Source organism: Salmo salar, chromosome 09 (assembly GCF_965601325.2).
Source record: "Salmo salar chromosome 09, fSalSal1, whole genome shotgun sequence".
Classification (NCBI taxonomy): Eukaryota; Metazoa; Chordata; class Actinopteri; order Salmoniformes; family Salmonidae; genus Salmo; species Salmo salar.
Genome location: NC_138299.1, coordinates 140,979,516 through 140,986,855, shown reverse-complemented (window position 1 = coordinate 140,986,855; position 7,340 = coordinate 140,979,516). Strand labels below are relative to the sequence as shown.

The 7,340-nt window shown below is 44.3% G+C and overlaps 1 long non-coding RNA gene across 1 annotated transcript; it reads right to left on the bottom strand.

Annotated features, from left to right (window-relative positions):
* Positions 1-1,288: 1,288 nt before the first annotated feature.
* Positions 1,289-4,911, bottom strand: LOC106613042 (uncharacterized). Its single transcript, XR_001330413.3, has 3 exons — positions 4,096-4,911; positions 3,715-3,989; positions 1,289-3,603 (listed from the first exon to the last, which is right to left on the bottom strand). It is a non-coding gene; the product is annotated as an uncharacterized LOC106613042 (long non-coding RNA).
* Between the last annotated feature and the right edge of the window lie 2,429 nt (positions 4,912-7,340).

Below are 7,340 nucleotides of genomic sequence, written 5' to 3'. Positions count from 1 at the left end.
GGTCACTTTTGAATGCTGGCGGTGCTTTCACTCTAGTGGTAGCATGAGACGGAGTCTACAACCCACACAAGTGGCTCAGGTAGTGCAGCTCATCCAGGATGGCACATCAATGCGAGCTGTGGCAAGAAGGTTTGCTGTGTCTGTCAGCGTAGTGTCCAGAGCATGGAGGCGCTACCAGGAGACAGGCCAGTACATCAGGAGATGTGGAGGAGGCCGTAGGAGGGCAACAACCCAGCAGCAGGACCGCTACCTCCGCCTTTGTGCAAGGAGGAGCAGGAGAAGCACTGCCAGAGCCCTGCAAAATGACCTCCAGCAGGCCACAAATGTGCATGTGTCTGCTCAAACGGTCAGAAACAGACTCCATGAGGGTGGTATGAGGGCCCGACATCCACAGGTGGGGGTTGTGCTTACAGCCCAACACCGTGCAGGAAGTTTGGCATTTGCCAGAGAACACCAAGATTGGCAAATTCGCCACTGGCGCCCTGTGCTCTTCACAGATGAACGCAGGTTCACACTGAGCACGTGACAGACGTGACAGAGTCTGGAGACGCCGTGGAGAACGTTCTGCTGCCTGCAACATCCTCCAGCATGACCGGTTTGGCGGTGGGTCAGTCATGGTGTGGGGTGGCATTTCTTTGGGGGGCCGCACAGCCCTCCATGTGCTCGCCAGAGGTAGCCTGACTGCCATTAGGTACCGAGATGAGATCCTCAGACCCCTTGTGAGACCATATGCTGGTGCGGTTGGCCCTGGGTTCCTCCTAATGCAAGACAATGCTAGACCTCATGTGGCTGGAGTGTGTCAGCAGTTCCTGCAAGAGGAAGGCATTGATGCTATGGACTGGCCCGCCCGTTCACAGACCTGAATCCAATTGAGCACATCTGGGACATCATGTCTCGCTCCATCCACCAACATCACGCTGCACCACAGACTGTCCAGGAGTTGGCGGATGCTTTAGTCCAGGTCTAGGAGGAGATCCCTCAGGAGACCATCTGCCACCTCATCAGGAGCATGCCCAGGCGTTGTAGGGAGGTCATACAGGCACGCCGAGGCCACACACACTACTGAGCCTCATTTTGACTTGTTTTAAGGACATTACATCAAAGTTGGATCAGCCTGTAGTGTGGTTTTCCACTTTAATTTTGAGTGTTACTCCAAATCCAGACCTCCATGGGTTGATAAATTGGATTTCCATTGATTATTTGTGTGTGATTTTGTTGTCAGCACATTCAACTATGTAAAGAAAAAAAGTATTTAATAAGATTATTTCTTTCATTCAGATCTAGGATGTGTTGTTTAAGTGTTCCCTTTATTTTTTTGAGCAGTATATTTACACAATAAACAGAAATACAAGGAGGGAAAAAATTAAATTCATTTCTTTCTCAAAACATTGTATTTTCATCCAGATTTCAGGATGAACAGTAACAGACAAAACAAATACAGTAGAAGATAAACAAGAAGGCTTGTTACTAAACTCAGCAAAACAAGAAACGTCCCTTCTTCAGGACCCTGTCTTTCAAAGAGAATTTGTAAAAATCCAAATAACTTCACAGATCTTCATTGTAAAGGGTTTAAACACTGTTTCCCATGCTTGTTCAATGAACCATAAACAATTATGAACATGCACCTGTGGAACGGTCGTTAAGACACTAACAGCTTACAGACGGTAGGCAATTAAGGTCACAGTTATGAAAACTTAGGACACTAAAGAGGCCTTTCTACTGACTCTGAAAAACACCAAAAGAAAGATGCCCAGGGTCCCTGCTCATCTGCGTGAATGTGCCTTAGGCATGCTGCAAGGAGGCATGAGGACTGCAGATGTGGCCAGGGCAATAAATTGCAATGTCCGTACTGTGAGACGCCTAAGACAGCAATACAGGGAGACAGGACAGACAGCTGATCGTCCTCAAAGTGGCAGACCACGTGTAACAACACCTGCACAGGATCGGTACATCCGAACTTCACACCTGCGGGACAGGCAACAACAACTGCCCGGGTTACACCAGGAATGCACAATCCCTCCATCAGTGCTTGGACTGTCCACAATAGGCTGAGAGAGGCTAGACTGAGGGCTTGTAGGCCTGTTGTAAGGCAGGTCCTCACCAGACATTAGCGGCAACAACGTTGCCTATGGGCACAAACCCACCGTCACTGGACCAGACAGGACTGGCAAAAAGTGCTCTTCACTGACGAGTCATGGTTTTGTCTCACCAGGGGTGATGGTCGGATTCGCGTTTATCGTCGAAGGAATGAGCATTACACCGAGGCCTGTACTCTGGAGCGGGATCAATTTGGAGGTGGAGGGTCCGTCATGGTCTGGGACGGTGTGTCACAGGATCATCGGACTGCGCTTTTTGTCATTGCAGGCAATTACAACGCTGTGCATTACAGGGAAGACATTCTCCTCCCTCATGTGGTACCCTTCCTGCAGGCTCATCCTGACATGACCCTCCAGCATGACAATGCCACCAGCCATACTGCTCGTTCTGTGCGTGATTTCCTGCAAGACAGGAATGTCAGTGTCCTGCCATGGCCAGCGAAGAGCCTGGATCTCAATCCCATTGAGCAGGTCTGGGACCTGTTGGATCGGAGGGTGAGGGCTAGGGCCATTCCCCCCAGAAATGTCCGGGAACTTGCAGGTGCCTTGGTGGAAGAGTGGGGTAACATCTCACAGCAAGAACGGGCAAATATGGTGCAGTCCATGAGGAGGAGATGCACTGCAGTACTTAATGCAGCTGGTGGCCACACCAGATACTGACTGTTACTTTTGATTTTGACCCCCCCGCCCCTTTGTTCAGGGACACATTATTCAATTTCTGTTAGTCACATGTCTGTTCAGTTTATGTCTCAGTTGTTGAATCTTGTTTTGTTCATACAAATATTTACACATGTTCAGTTTGCTGAAAATAAACGCAGTTGACAGTAAGAAGACATTTACTTTTTCGCTGAGTTTATAAAGAACAAAAACTATTCGGGTGCATCCTGTCTCCTATTTGAGTCTGGCCACAGCACCTCATCAACATCACAAGAGATGTTCTCTCTGGCTAAACAGTGGGGGAAGTAGCGTCTGAAGTGGCGTATCCAGCCCTGGCATGCTCCCTCATGTCACCACAGGCCTCCTCCATCACCTGGAGAAGGGGTATGCGATTATATACCTTCCAACGCCATGCCGAAAATAACTCTTCTATTGGGTTTAGAAATGGAGAATATGGTGGCAGGTTGAGCATCAAAACTTGTGGATGGTCAATGAACCAATTGCGGACCAGAGCAGCACGGTGGAAACTTACGTTGCCCAGATGGCAACAAACCTGGACTGCTCTGGCCCATTCCTCTGGTCATTGGGAATGAGGATATTATGTAGGATGTCAAGGAAGGTGATAATGTGGGCAGTATTTTAAGGACCAAGAGTGGCATGATGATGAAGGACACCGTTCTGACTAATGGCTGCACACATTGTGATGTTGCCACCACGCTGTCCAGGGACATTGACGATGGCGCGGTGTCCTATGAGGTTTCTTCCCCTGCATCTTGTTTTGGCTATGTTAAAGCTGACATCAACGTAGACGAAATCATGATGCTCTGCAACAGCATCTAGTTCCATAACTCTGAAACAGACAAGATATTATTGCATGACAGTATGAATAGACAGAGCAGTCAATATGTAGCACAATATGTACACTGGAATAAAGTACCAATGACAGGATAGTATAGCTTACGTATTCATAGCGCAGTTGTTTCACACTGTCAGAATTTCACTCAAATGGTACTCTGTAGAGCTGCTTCATACAAATCTGATGGCGTTTCAGGAGACGGCCAAGTGCGGATACACTCACACTATTTATGTTACTGAATGTTGTGTTGTCAGTGATGATGTGGGGTTGCAGTTGTCATAAACGTATGCGGTTGTTTAAAATGACCATATTCATTGTGTTGGTCCTGCTCTGCAGTGAACAGCCGGTTTCTTCCTCCATTGAAGGGTTGTCTAGCAATTCTGCAAAAACATGTGAATGGTTAGGGTGCAAGATTTCCTTCAGTATGAAATGGTAACTGTAGTGCTGTAAGTACAGGAGCATGGTATAGAGGGTAGGTTTACTTACCTGTTCTCATTTTGAAATGTCCGGATGACACTTGCTGCAGTGTAGCAGCTCAAGTTAAGTTGTAGGCCTGAGGTATAGGCCTGACCTCTGCCCAGCCTCCATGAAACTCAACCAAAACAGCCCGGATCTCATCTGTGATCGTTCTCCTCGTCCTTGTCCCAGCCCCCCCCCCCCCCCCATTTAATGATGTGTCTAATGTAGAGAACTGTGTTGAGTGTTTTGCAAAAAGTGTTTTACAATTGCAAACTGAGTGTAAAGATAACGTGTTTGCAGGTTTGCAGACTTGGTCTGAAGATTAGGCACATGAGTTAATGGTTTCACTGAGTGTGCCTCAAGTCCCACTTTAGTGTGTAAGTGATTGTAAAAAAACTGTAAACCGCTGTACATCACATGTAGGCCACAGCTTTTCTTAGGAAGTTGTGGCTAAAAGGGTTACTGCATGACTTCCTTCCTGTTGCGGACATAGTTCTCTAAAATATTTGATTGCCTACTACATGATTTGATTCTAACCCATACAAGAATAACAACGTTACATTTGCAGTTTCAGAATTGAGGATGTACAACCAAGCAACGTTAGCCTACGCAAGGAAACAGGCTACAATTGGAATAATTTTAGGATGGGTCACTACCACTCAACACACACTGTAACTCCTCTGAAGTCAAATCTCGTATACCCAAATACTTCTCTACAGCTGCCACCACAACATCTACTGTATTTTCTGTGATTTCCGTTCCATTTCTGCGTGGATTACTCTGATATGCTGCTACGCAGTTCAAGTACTGGTGTTTGTTTGTCAGCGAGCCAAATATGGTAGTCGTCACTAGTTACCACAGCCACAAAGTCATACAAAGGATTACTCCTTCCGGTTGCTTACATAGTTCGCAAAAATATTTCATTGCCTTCTACATTATTTGATTCTAGCTCAGACAATAATAATTCCCACAGCCACAAAATCATAAAGGATTACTGCATGACTTCTATCCGGTTGCGTACATAGTTCCCTAAAATATTTGATTTCCTCCTAAATGATTTGATTCTAACCCAGACAAGAATAATGAATCTGAAAATCCAGGTTTGAGGAAGGACAACCAAGTAGCCTACGCAAAGAAACAGGCTACAGTTGGATTATTTTTAGTATGTGGAGGTATAGGCCTGACGTCTCCTGCCCTGCACTATGGATACAAAAAAACAGATCTACATTAGAATTTAATGAGAGAAATTGTGCGTTGTGGGAATCAAGACATTTAGACAAACAGTTAGCTGCAGCTGCTAGATTCAACCTCTTTTTCGTCTGTACCCCCTGTATATAGCCTCGTTATTGTTATATCATTTTCTTCTGTTACTTTTTGATTTAATTTTGTACTTTATTTATTAAATATTTTCTTAACTCTATTTCTTGAACTGCATTGTTGGATAAGGTCTTGTAAGTAATCGTTTCACAAAAAGGTATACATCTGTTGCATTCGGCGCATGTGAAAAAGCAAGCCGCACACTAGGCGCTCATATGCAATAATTTAATAACCTAATAACCAACGTTTCGACAGACAAGCTGTCTTCATCAGGGTTTAATGACGAACGCTGCGGGTCACTCGTTTATATAGTGTCAAAGGACACACACAGGTGTCTGTAATCATGGCCGGGTGTGGCTTGATATCATTGGTTAATTTACAGATATAAATAGAACATAAATGGATAGCATACGATCATAGATCGATGCTCCGAGATTCATACTTTTAATTCGCGCTTCGTTTTACCCACATCATTTTTTACCACAAGGACAAGTTATAAGATAAATAACTGCCTTAGTGGAGCACGCGATAACACCTTTGATTGGGTTCTGTTTCCCTGTTTGGGGGTGTTTGAAGGATCTACATTTGTAAGTGCCATTGCATTGAGCGCAGCCAGTACACTTGTAGTTTCCATCCGGTAGAGGCGCAAATATACGCTGTGCTGGGGTTTTTGGGGTGGTAAAGCAGAGTTGACCAATTTATCTCTGATATTTCTGCCCCGCGAGAATATAACCAAGGGAGGGTCCGAAAACATTACCGATACTGTCATCGGATCTTAGAATCAGTGGCGGTTTTAGACCATTTCAACTGGTGGGGCCAGTTGTACTGTTAGAGGGGCTAGTTACATTAGACGTTAATGTTGTCATATCGTTTTGCATGTGGTACGATACTGTTGTATTCCGCCTAAAGCCGTCCCCCTAGAAAATGTGTGGGTTAAATTAGTGTTCCGAGTTGCCACTTTCTAATAGGTTGAAAAAAAATAAAGATAGCAAAAATGAGTTATGTAAAAATTATTTCATACTCCACAATTAGGGGGGCCACAAGGGGGTCCAAAATTGTTGTCACAGGGGCACTGCCGCCCCCCCCCCCCAGAACCACTAGTGCTTAGAATGTGAAAATGTTTGAACGATTCCCTTAATTTGTTCAGTGCACTTTGAATAGCGGGTAATAAGAACACAGGAATGCTTCTTTTTGGGAGACTGTCCTTGATAGAGACCATGTCTCGATTTGTTTTGGGTTTTCTCAATGGCAGTATTAATCTGACCATTTTTGTACCCCCTCTTGAATTTTCTTTGCATCTCAGCCATATTTCTGTCGAAATCTGATTGATTTTTGCAAATTCTTTTGATTCGACAGAATTGGCTGTAGGGCAAACTGTTTTTCCAAGGGAAGCGGGTGACAGCTATCAGTCCTCAAACTGTTACCATCAGAAGGTTTCCTGTAAAGATCCGTGTATAGAACATTATCCTCACACAAAATCTGAAGATCAAGGAAACTGATTTGATGTGTGTCAGATTGCATAGTAAATCTCAGGTGCTCAGAACAAGAGTTAAGAACAGCATGGAATGCCTGGAGCTGCTTTGCATCACCCCTCCACATGTGACAAATAACATTTGACTTGAGTAAATATATCTTTATAGTAAAATACTACTTGAGCAAACGTCTGAAAGTATTGGTTTTAAATATACTTAAGTATAAGAAATAAATGTAATTGCTAAAAAAGTAAATGTAATTGCTAAAAAAAGTGTAATTGCTAAAATATACAAGTATCAGAAGTAAAAGTGTAAATCATTTCAAATTCCTCAAACCAGAACACCATTTTCTTGTTTTTTTATTTATTTACGAATAGCCAGGTGCACACTCAGACATAATTTCCAAACAAAGCATGTGTGTCGACCAGATCAGAGGCAGTAGGGATGACCAGGCATGTTCTGTTGATAAGTGTGAATTGGACC